This window comes from Canis lupus, chromosome 23, assembly GCF_003254725.2.
Source record: "Canis lupus dingo isolate Sandy chromosome 23, ASM325472v2, whole genome shotgun sequence".
Taxonomy (NCBI): Eukaryota; Metazoa; Chordata; class Mammalia; order Carnivora; family Canidae; genus Canis; species Canis lupus.
In genome coordinates this window covers 11,196,841-11,209,099 of record NC_064265.1, presented here as the reverse complement: position 1 = coordinate 11,209,099, position 12,259 = coordinate 11,196,841, and the positions used below count along the sequence as shown (strand labels likewise).

The 12,259-nt window shown below is 41.4% G+C and overlaps 1 protein-coding gene across 6 annotated transcripts in view; it reads left to right on the top strand.

Moving 5' to 3' along the window:
• The window catches only part of ULK4 (unc-51 like kinase 4), a 593,349-nt gene that overhangs the window by 39,663 nt on the left and 541,427 nt on the right, over positions 1-12,259 (top strand). The window lies entirely within an intron of this gene.

Genomic DNA, 12,259 nt, shown 5'->3' with positions numbered 1-12,259 from the left:
TTATTCTTCACTGGCAACATTTGGGAGAAATGAGGTATTCACAAAATGCTCTTTTGAATAATTTTTGTTATAGATCTCCTAAGATATATAATTTTGTTATATATCTTCTTTACTTCCCCAAGATAAAACCTGGCATTGCAAATAGGGTTTTTAAGTAATTTTTGGGCATGTAAAACTTTGAGAAGTTTTATGGTGTGCTCAATAAAAAGAAAGCAACAAAACCTAACACTTCAGCTGGAATTTATATCCTTGAATGGGGTGCCCCCTGCTGACTTGTAAAAATAGATATTTTTAGATTAAAGTTTAACTGTAAAATAGCTTGTGTTTGAGGAAAATGATAAGTAATAAGGTAGACAAATCCTCTGCTTGGAACCTTCTTTTATTGTCTTCTCCATTCAAATACTATTTCTTCCAGTGAGGCCATCTCTGACCCAGGTCATATCATCTTAATAGCATGTAATGGTTCTCAATTTAGCTGGGGGATAGTCACTGTTGAAATTTTTGTTTCTTTTCCCCTTATATGTTTTTAACATGTACTTTAATTTTTTTTTTTTTTTTTTTAGTGGCAGAGGGGGAGGCAGAGGGAAAGGGAGAGGGAGAATCTTAAGCAGGCACTATGTTCAGTGTTGAGCCCGTTGTGAAGCTGGATCTCAACCCTGAGCTGAAATCAAGAATTGAACACTTACCCTACTGAGTCACCCAGGTGCCTCATATGTTATGTATTTTTTAATATCATTAACTGTCCAAAATTTTTTCAAGGTCTGTCTTCTGTACTATGAATGTCTGATTATTTAATTTACCTTGTTCCCTATTTTTGGATAATATTATAACATTGTAAAAATATGCTGATGAACATTTTTGCATTTAAGTCTTGGTTCCTGTTTTTTTCTTTCTCTCCTTAGGGCAGATTCATAGAATTAGAATGAATAAATACAGGCAATAGATAGTTTTGAGACTTCTGTTAAATTGCTAAAACATTCTTTAGAAACATTGTATTTTAACATACATTCTTGTTGGTGTTTATAAAAATGCCCTTTTGTTAGAACTTTAAATAGTGGATATTTATGAAATTTTGTATCTTTTGCCAATCAACTTTATTGAGATGTATAATCCACATGTAATGTGTAATATTTTATTAAGAAATTGTATTAACTGTGGGCATAAATGTAATATGAAATTGACCATTTTAGTAAGTGCACAATTCAGTGTTATCAAGTATATTCACAATGCTGTGCAACCATCACCACTCTGTTTCCAGAACTTTTTTATCATCCCAAACAGAAGCCATTACCCATTAAACTTTAGCTCCCCTCCCCCTTCCTCACAGTCCTGGTAACCTCTATTCTACTTTTTGTTTCTATGAATTTGCCCATTCTATACCTAATATAATTGGTATCATATGATATATGTCTTTTTGCACCTGGCTTAATTCACCTACTGTTTTCACACTTCAGCCATGTTGTAGCATGTATGAGAATGACATCCCTTTTTAAGATTGATTTAATATACCATAGATGTATATGCCACATTTTATCTTTTTATCTGTTGATGGATACTTGGATTGCTTCTAACTTTGGCTATGGCAAATAATGCTGCTGTGAACATTGGTGTACAAATATCTTTTTTTTTAAATTTATTTTTTATCGGTGTTCAATTTACCAACATACAGAATAACCCCCAGTGCCCGTCACCCATTCACTCCCACCCTCCGCCCTCCTCCCCTTCTACCACCCCTAGTTCGTTTCCCAGAGTTAGCAGTCTTTACGTTCTGTCTCCCTTTCTGATATTTCCCACACATTTCTTCTCCCTTCCCTTATATTCCCTTTCACTATTATTTATATTCCCCACATGAATGAGAACATACAATGTTTGTCCTTCTCTGACTGGCTTACTTCACAAAGCATAATACACTCCAGTTCCATCCATGTCAAAGCAAATGGTGGGTATTTGTCATTTCTAATGGCTGAGGAATATTCCATTGTATACATAGACCACATCTTCTTTATCCACTCATCTTTTGATGGACACCGAGGCTCCTTCCACAGTTTGGCTATTGTGGCCATTGCTGCTATAAACATTGGGGTGCAGGTGTCCCGGCGTTTCATTGCATCTGTATCTTTGGGTCGTAGGGCAGGTCTATTTTTAACTCTTTGAGGAACCTCCACACAGTTTTCCAGAGTGGCTGCACCAGTTCACATTCCCACCAACAGTGTAAGAGGGTTCCCATTTCTCTGCATCCTCTCCAACATTTGTGGTTTCCTGCCTTGTTAACTTTCACCATTCTCACTGGTGTCAGGTGGTATCTCATTGTGGTTTTGATTTGTATTTCCCTGATGGCAAGTGATGCAGAGCATTTTCTCATGTGCATGTTGGCCATGTCTATGTCTTCCTCTGTGAGATTTCTCTTCATGTCTTTTGCCCATTTCATGATTGGATTGTTTGTTTCTTTGGTGTTGAGTTTAAGAAGCTCTTTATAGATCTTGGAAACTAGCCCTTTATCTGATAGGTCATTTGCAAATATCTTCTCCCATTCTGTAGGTTGTCTTTGAGTTTTGTTGACTGTATCCTTTGCTGTGCAAAAGCTTCTTATCTTGATGAAGTCCCAATAGTTCATTTTTGCTTTTGTTTCTTTTGCCTTCGTGGATGTATCTTGCAAGAAGTTACTGTGGCCGAGTTCAAAAAGGGTGTTGCCTGTGTTCTCCTCTAGGATTTTGATGGAATCTTGTCTCACATTTAGATCTTTCATCCATTTTGAGTTTATCTTCGTGTATGGTGAAAGAGAGTGGTCTAGTTTCATTCTTCTGCACGTGGATGTCCAATTTTCCCAGCACCATTTATTGAAGAGGCTGTCTTTCTTCCAGTGGATAGTCTTTCCTCCTTTATCGAATATTAGTTGCCCATAAAGTTCAGGGTCCACTTCTGGGTTCTCTATTCTGTTCCACTGATCTATGTGTCTGTTTTTGTGCCAGTACCACACTGTCTTGATGACCACAGCCTTGTAGTACAACCTGAAATCTGGCATTGTGATGCCCCCAGATATGGTTTTCTTTTTTAAAATTCCACTGGCTATTCGGGGTCTTTTCTGATTCCACACAAATCTTAAAATAATTTGTTCTAACTTTCTGAAGAAAGTCCATGGTATTTTGATAGGGATTGCATTAAACGTGTAAATTGTCCTGGGTAACATTGACATTTTCACAATATTAATTCTGCCAATCCATGAGCATGGAATATTTTTCCATCTCTTTGTGTCTTCCTCAATTTCTTTCAGAAGTGTTCTATAGTTTTTAGGGTATAGATCCTTTACCTCTTTGGTTAGGTTTATTCCTAGGTATCTTATGCTTTTGGGTGCAATTGTAAATGGGATTGATTCCTTAATTTCTCTTTCTTCAGTCTCATTGTTAGTGTATAGAAATGCCACTGACTTCTGGGCATTGATTTTGTATCCTGCCACGCTACCGAGTTGCTGTATGAGTTCTAGCAATCTTGGGATGGAGGCTTTTGGGTTTTCTATGTAGAGTATCATGTCATCGGCGAAGAGGGAGAGTTTGACTTCTTCTTTGCCAATTTGAATGCCTTTAATGTCTTTTTGTTGTCTGATTGCTGAGGCTAGGACTTCCAGTACTATGTTGAATAGCAGTGGTGAGAGTGGACATCCCTGTCTTGTTCCTGATCTTAGGGGAAAGGCTCCCAGTGCTTCCCCATTGAGAATGATATTTGCTGTGGGCTTTTCATAGATGGCTTTTAAGATGTCGAGGAATGTTCCCTCTAACCCTACACTCTGAAGAGTTTTGATCAGGAATGGATGCTGTATTTTGTCAAATGCTTTCTCTGCATCTAATGAGAGGATCATATGGTTCTTGGTTTTTCTCTTGCTGATATGATGAATCACATTGATTGTTTTACGAGTGTTGAACCAGCCTTGTGTCCTGGGGATAAATCCTACTTGGTCATGGTGAATAATTTTCTTAATGTACTGTTGGATCCTATTGGCCAGTATCTTGTTGAGAATTTTTGCATCCATGTTTATCAGGGATATTGGTCTGTAATTCTCCTTTTTGGTGGGGTCTTTGTCTGGTTTTGGAATTAAGGTGATGCTGGCCTCCTAGAACGAATTTGGAAGTACTCCATCTCTTTCTATCTTTCCAAACAGCTTTAGGAGAATAGGTATGATTTCTTCTTTAAACGTTTGATAGAATTCCCCTGGGAAGCCATCTGGCCCTGGACTCTTGTGTCTTGGGAGGTTTTTGATGACTGCTTCAATTTCCTCCCTGGTTATTGGCCTGTTCAGGTTTCCTATTTCTTCCTGTTCCAGTTTTGGTAGTTTGTGGCTTTGCAGGAATGCGTCCATTTCTTCTAGATTGCCTAATTTATTGGCGTATAGCTGTTCATAATATGTTTTTAAAATCGTTTGTATTTCCTTGGTGTTGGTAGTGATCTCTCCTTTCTCATTCATGATTTTATTAATTTGAGTCTTCTCTCCCTTCTTTTTCATAAGGCTGGCTAATGGTTTATCTATCTTATTAATTCTTTCAAAGAACCAACTCTTGGTTTTATTAATCTGTTCCACAGTTCTTCTGGTCTCGATTTCGTTGAGTTCTGCTCGAATCTTTATTAACTCTCTTCTTCTGCTGGGTGTAGGATCTATTTGCCGTTTTTTCTCTAGCTCCTTTAGGTGTCAGGTTAGCTTTTGTATTTCAGTTCTTTCCAGTTTTTGAATTGATGCTTGTTGCGATGTATTTTCTCCCTCAGGACTGCTTTTGCTGCATCCCAAAGATTTTGAACGGTTGTATCTTTATTCTCATTAGTTTCCATGAATCTTTTTAATTCTTCCTTAATTTCCTGGTTGACCCTTTCATCTTTTAGCAGGATGGTCCTTCACCTCCACGTGTTTGAGGTCCTTCCAAACTTCTTGTTGTGATTTAGTTCTAATTTCAAGGCATTATGGTCTGAGAATATGCAGGGGACGATCCCAATCTTTTGGTATCGGTTCAGACCCGATTTGTGACCCAGTATGTGGTCTATTCTGGAGAAAGTTCCATGTGCGCTTGAGAAGAATGTGTATTCAGTTGAGTTTGGATGTAAAGTTCTGTAGATATTTGTGAAATCCATCTGGTCCAGTGTATCATTTAAAGCTCTCGTTTCTTTGGAGATGTTGTGCTTAGAAGACCTATCGAGTATAGAAAGAGCTAGATTGAAGTCACCAAGTATAAGTGTATTATTATCTAAGTATTTCTTCACTTTGGTTATTAATTGATTTATATATTTGGAAGCTCCCACATTCGGGGCATATATATTGAAGATTGTTAAGTCCTCTTGTTGGATAGATCCTTTAAGTATGATATAGTGTCCCTCTTCATCTCTCACTACAGTCTTCGGGGTAAATTTTAGTTTATCTGATATAAGGATGGCTACCCCTGCTTTCTTTTGAGGACCATTCGAATGGTAAATGGTTCTCCAACCTTTTATTTTCAGGCTGTAGGTGTCCTTCTGTCTAAAATGAGTCTCTTGTAGACAGCAAATAGATGGGTCCTGCTTTTTTATCCAGTCTGAAACCCTGAGCCTTTTGATGGGGTCATTAAGCCCGTTCACGTTCAGAGTTACTATTGAGAGATATGAGTTTAGTGTCATCATGATATCTATTCAGTCCTTGTTTTTGTGGATTCTTCCACTGAACTTCTTAAAGGGGAATTTTAAGAGTCCCCCTTAAAATTTCTTGCAGAGGTGGTTTGGAGGTCACATATCCTTTCAGTTCCTGCCTGTCTTGGAAACTCTTTATCTCTCCTTCCATTTTGAATGAGAGCCTTGCTGGATAAAGTATTCTTGGTTGCATGTTCTTCTCATTTAGGACCCTGAATATATCCTGCCAGACTTTCTGGCCTGCTAGGTCTCTGTGGAGAGGTCTGCTGTTATCCTAATACTCCTCCCCATAAAAGTCAGGGATTTCTTGTCTCTTGCTGATTTAAGGATCTTCTCTTTATCTTTGGAATTTGCAAGCTTCACTATTAAATGTTCAGGTGTTGAATGGTTTTTATTGATTTTAGGGGGGGATCTCTCTATGTCCTGGATCTGAATGCCTGTTTCCCTTCCCAGATTAGGAAAGTTTTCAGCTATGATTTGTTCAAATACATATTCTGGCCCTCTGTCCCTTTCGGTGCCCTCGGGAACCCCAATTAAACGTAGGTTTTTCTTCCTCGGGCTGTCGTTTATTTCCCTTAATCTATCTTCATGGTCTTTTAATTGTTTGTGTCTTTTTCCCTCAGTTTGCCTCTTTGCCATCAACTTGTCTTCTATGTCACTCAGTCGTTCTTCCACCTTGTTAACCCTCGTCGTTAGGACTTCTAGTTTGGATTGCATCTCATTCAATTGATTTTTAATTTCTGCCTGATTAGCTCTAAATTCTGCAGTCATGAAGTCTCTTGAGTCCTTTATGCTTTTTTCTAGAGCCACCAGTAGCTTTATAATAGTGCTTCTGAATTGGCTTTCCGACATTGAATTGTAATCCAGATTTTGTAACTCTGTGGGAGAGAGGACTGTTTCTGATTCTTTCTTTTGAGGTGAGGTTTTCCTTCTAGTCATTTTGCTTAGTGTAGAGTGGCCAAAAGCGAGTTGTATTGGGAAAAGGAGAAAAAGAAGGAAAGAAAAGAGAAAGAGAAAAAAGAAAAAAGGAAGAAAGAAAGAAAAAAGAGAAAAAGTAAAAGAAAGAAAAAAAAAACGTGGGGAAGGAAACAAATCAAAAAGCAAAGCAAAACGAAACAAAACAAAACAAAAAACAAAACAAAACAAAAACCACGGGAGTATCCTCTGATTCTGTATACTAGAAGTCCCTTGACTTCCCTGGAACTCGTCCGTCTAGCTGGTCTTCTGGGGGAGGGGCCTGTTGTGCTGATTTTCAGGTGTTAGCACTTGGGGGAGCTGCTGTGCCCCTGCCTGGTGCAGGACTCAGGGGGGTTGTTTACCCCGTGAGGCCCCAGGAGGAACAACCGCAGTGGCGGGGCCAGCTCTGGTGCCCTGGAGTCAGCTCCCGCAGTAGCTCGAGAGCTCTCGGTCTGCAGGGCCTGGAGGCTCTGGGGCGGGGCCGCTGATCTGCTCAGCTTTGGGCAGAAGAGTCTTTGCTGTCCTGGGCCCTCCCGGCCTCTGCCTGTCACGGGGGAGGCCGGATCCTGGGCTGTGTCCCGGTGCCTACACTGTTGGATTGGCGCTCCCGCCCCGCAGCCCCCTCCGCGGAGCCGCCCCCGAGCCCCCCTGAGCTGCTCCCGCCCCGCAGCCCCCTCTGCGGAGCCTCCCCCGAGCCCCCCCCAGCTGCTCCCGCCCCGCAGCCCCCTCTGCGGAGCCTCCCCCGAGCCCCCCCCGAGCTGCTCCCGCCCCGCAGCCCCCTCCGCGGAGCCTCCCCCGAGCCCCCCCGAGCTTCTCCCGCCCCGCAGCCCCCTCCGCGGAGCCGCCCCCGAGCCCCCCGAGCTGCTCCCGCCCCGCAGCCCCCTCCGGGGAGCCGCCCCGAGCCCCCCGAGCTGCTCCCGCCCCGCAGCCCCCTCCGCGGAGCCGCCCCCGAGCCCCCCCCGCCCGCAGCCCCCTCCGCGGAGCCTCCCCCGAGCCCCCCCGAGCTTCTCCCGCCCCGCAGCCCCCTCTGCGGAGCCTCCCCCGAGCCCCCCCCGAGCTGCTCCCGCCCCGCAGCCCCCTCCGCGGAGCCGCCCCCGAGCCCCCTGAGCTGCTCCCGCCCCGCAGCCCCCTCCGCGGAGCCTGCCCCGAGCCCCCCCGAGCTTCTCCCGCCCCGCAGCCCCCTCTGCGGAGCCTCCCCCGAGCCCCCCGAGCTGCTCCGGGTCCCGCCGTGCGCGCTGCAGCCCTTAGGGAGCTCGGCGCACTCTCCCGGGGCGCAGGTGTCTGTTAGTGTCCCCGGGAGCCCGAGGGCATCCCCGCCCTCCTGGGTCCTGCTCCACCTCCCCGCGAGCCCCTTTCCGCCGGGAAGGTCGGTGCAGCTCCTGCTCCTCCGGGACGGGGCTCTCCTGTCCTGGGGACACTCGCCCCGGCCTCAGCCCGGCTCCTCGCGGGGCCCCTCCCCCTTGGAGGCCTTTTGTTTCTTTATTTCTTTTTTCCCGTCTTCCTACCTTGATAGAAGCGCGAACTCTTCTCACTGTAGCATTCCAGCTGGTCTCTCTTTAAATCTCAGGCCGAATTCATAGATTTTCAGGATAATTTGAAGGTTGTCTAGGTAATTTGGTGGAGACAGGTGATTTGGGGACCCTACTCTTCCGCCGTCTTGCCCCTCCCCCCGGTGTACAAATATCTGTTCCAAGTCCCTGCTATCAGTTATTTTGGGTATATTCTAGGAGTGGAATTGTTGAATGTTTAGTAATTCTACCTTTTCATTTACTGAGGAGACATCATATTGTTTTCCACAGAGGCTGGACTATTTTACTTTCCCTCTAGCAGAGCATAAAGGTTCCAATGTCTCCACATCCTCTTTATCATTTTTTTAAATAGTAGCTCTTCTCATGGGTGTGAAACTGTGTATCATTGTGATTTTGATTTACTAGTCATTTCACCAATAACTAGTAATGTTGAGCATCTTTTTATGTACTTATTGGCTATTTGTTTACCTTTGGAGAAATGTCCATTCATGTCCTTTGCCTATTTTCTATTTTCTAATTGGGTTATTTTATGTTGTTGATTTGGAAAAGGTTAATATCCAGGAGATATATATATATATATATATATATATATATATATATATATATATATATATATATATAAATAAAAATAACTCTTATCAGATTGTATGATTTACAAATATTTTCTCCCATTCTGTGGGTTGCCTTTTCACTCTTGATAGTATCCTTTGAAACTCAGATTTTCCTTTTTTTTTTTCCTTGGTCTGTGCTTTTAATGTTCTATGCAAGAAATCATTGCAAAATTCAATATCTTAAAGCTTTTCATCTCTTCTAAGAGTTTTACAGTTTTATATTTAGGCTTTTGATCCATTTTGAGTTAATTTTTGCATGTAGTGTTAGGTTAGGGTCTAACTCCATTCTTTTGCTTGTGCATATATGCAGTTTTCCTAGCACTGTTTGTTGAAAAGGCTGTTCTTTCCCCATTGAATGGTATTGGCAACCTTGTTGATAATCTTATGATCAGATATGTGAGGGTTAATTTTGGGGCTATCTGTTCTATTCCATTAGTTTAAATATCAGTTTTGATGCCAGTACCACAATGTCTTGATTACCACAGCTTTGTAGTAGTTGAGTTTTACAATCAGAAAGTATGAGACCTCCAACTTGTTTCTCTTCCTCAAGATTATTTTGCCTATTTGGGGGTCCCTTGGGATTCATATAAATTTTAGGAGGGACTTTGCTAATTTTTGGTATAAGTTTGACACTTGAGTAAGGTAAAGTGTTCATCAATTTTTTAAATACAGTGTCTCCACTTGTAAATTCTTTATTTCACCTCTTGGTTGATTTGACTTCGTTTTTTTTCAGTAGTTTTCCTTTTTCTTTTTTTAATTAAAGATCTCTTGGAGGCTCTGCTTCTGTAGTTGTTGCCTCCTCCAGGCTTTCTCTCAGGCTTTAGGGCTCAGGCTTAGGAGGCCGAGTGAGACCTTCTAGGGTCCTCAGGCTGGCTCACCCTGTGCCATGCTTCGGAGTTTGCATACTTTCGTCGTGTCAGCACAGCTCTGGAAGACTTGGAGCCAACTGTCTTTTTCTTCTTCATTTTAAAGATTTTATTTATTTATTCATGTGACACAGAGAGAGAGAGAGAGAGGCAGAGACACAGGCAGAGGGAGAAGCAGGCTCCCTGCAGGAAGCCCTACACGGGACTCGATCCTGGGACTCCAGGATCATGCCCTGGGCCGAAGGCTGGGGCTAAACCGCTGAGCCACCCAGGCTGCCCTTTTTTTCTTCTTTATATGTGACTGGTTTGAGTTTTGCTTTTCAGTGTCTGGATTTTTCTTTTTATCCTCAGCCTGTGAAATTTTACTGTAACGTGCGTAGGTATTTTTTTTTTTTTTTTTTTTTTTTACTAATTTGCTTTGGAAAATTAAGTCTGTGAAGTGCTACAGGCTTTCTTTAGCTTCCTTATTTCCTGAGGATCTCTTCCTCAGTGTTTCATCCTTTTTCTGAAAGTCCTATAGAATGGGCATGGGATTTCCTATTTCTCTCTTTTCTAAACATTTATTAGTTAGAGAGCAAGTGAGCAGTAGGGGCAGAGAGAGAAGCAGAGAGAATCTCAAGTAGACTATGCGCTGAGCATGGAGCCTGACGGAGGCTCAATCTCGTGACCCTGAGATCATGACCTGAGCAGAAACCAAGAGTCAGATGCTTAACCGAATGCACCATCGAGGTGCCTTTCCTGTCTCTTGACTTCATTTTCTTTTGCTTTCTCTCTTTTATTGAGATATAACTCACCTATCATAAAATTCACCTTTTCTTTTGGTTTGTATTAATAGTTTATTTTTTGAAGCCGTTTTAAGTTCACAGCAAAATTCAGAGGAAGGTACAGAGATTTCTCCTCTACTTCCCGCTCCCACACAGGCTAGCCTCCCCCATTATTGCCATCCCCTGCCAGAGCAGTATATTTATTACGACTGATAAACCTGCACTGGCACATTATAATCACCCAAAGTTCATAGTGCACACTACAATTCACTCCTGGTTTTATACATTCCATGGATTTAGACAAATCTATAATGACATATATAACCTTTATGGTATCATATAGAGTATTTTCAGTCCTCTAAAGATCTGTGCTCTGTCTTGTCATCCCTCTGACAATCACTGAACTTTTTACTTTCTCCATAGTTTCACCTTTTCCAGAATGCCTTACTTGGAACCCTACAATATTGGAATCCTGTGATATGTAGCCTCCTCAGATTGGCTTCTTTTACTTAGTAATATGTGTTTAAGGTTCCTCTCTCTCTCTTTTCATAGCTTGACAGCTCGTTTCTTTTTAGTGCCACATATCTGATTGTCTGCACGTATCACAGTTTTCACATACTGAAAGACACCCTGGTTGCTTCCAAGTTTAACATTTATGAATAAAAAAAAAAAAAAAAAAGCCCGGAGGAGGCAACAACTACAGAAGCAGAACCTCCGAGAGATCTTTAATTAAAAAGAAAAGAAATAAATACCATGTGGACATATGTTTTCACCTCCTTTGGGTAAGTACCAAGGAGCGTGATTGCTGGATCGTGTGGAAAGAATATGTTTAGTTTTATAAGAAACTTCCAAATTGTCTTCCAAAGTGGCTGTGCTATTTTGTATTCACATCAATGATGAATGAGAGTTCCTGTTGCTTCATAGCCTTCCTAACATTTGGTGTTGTCAGTGTTTTGGATTTTGGCCATTCTTATTTGAGTATGGTAGTATATTGTTTTAATTTGCATTTCCCTGATGACATATGATGTGGAGTGTTTTCTTATATGTTTATTTGCCATCTGTTTATCTTTTTTTGCTGAGGTATCTGTTAAGATCTTTGGCTTCTTTTTTCATTGGATTATTTTCTTACTGTTGAGTTTTAAGAGGTCTTTGTGCGTTTTGAAAAACAGTTATATCTGGTATGCCTTTTGCAAATATTTTCTTCAGTCTGTGGCTTGTCTTCTCATTCTCTTGACATTATCTTTCACAGAATAACTTTTATTTCAAATAAAGAATAGCTTATTAATTATTTCTTTCATGGATGTGCCTTTGGTGGTTGTATCTAAAAAGTCAGTGCCACACCCAAGGTTATGTGGGGTTTTTTTTTTTTTTTTTTTCCCTATGTTACCTTCTACCAGTTTTAAACCTTGACATCTTACTCTTCAGTCTTTGATCTGTTTGGAATTTTTGTCAAATGAGTAAGAACTGTTTCTAGAGTTTTTTTTTTTATGTGGTTGTGTATTGATGCTAGCACCATTTGTTGAAAAGACCATCTTTGTATTGCCTTTGCTTTTTTTGTCAAAGATCCTTTGAGTATTTTTATGCAAATCTTTCTCTGTTTGGTTTCATTCACCTTTCTATTTATTCTTTTGTTAATAGCACAGTCTTGATTACTATAACTTTAGAGTGAGTCTTGAAGTCAGGTAGCATCAGTCCTCCAACTCTGTTCTTCTCCTTCAGTATTGTGTTGGCTATTCTGGATCTTTCGCCTCTCCATATAAACCTTAGAATCAGGGTGTCAATATCCATGAAATAAGTTGCTGGGATTTTTATTTGGAATTCCATTGAATCTCAAGATCATGTTGGGAAGAACTGACATCTGGATAATAGAGTCACCTTATCCATGAACATGT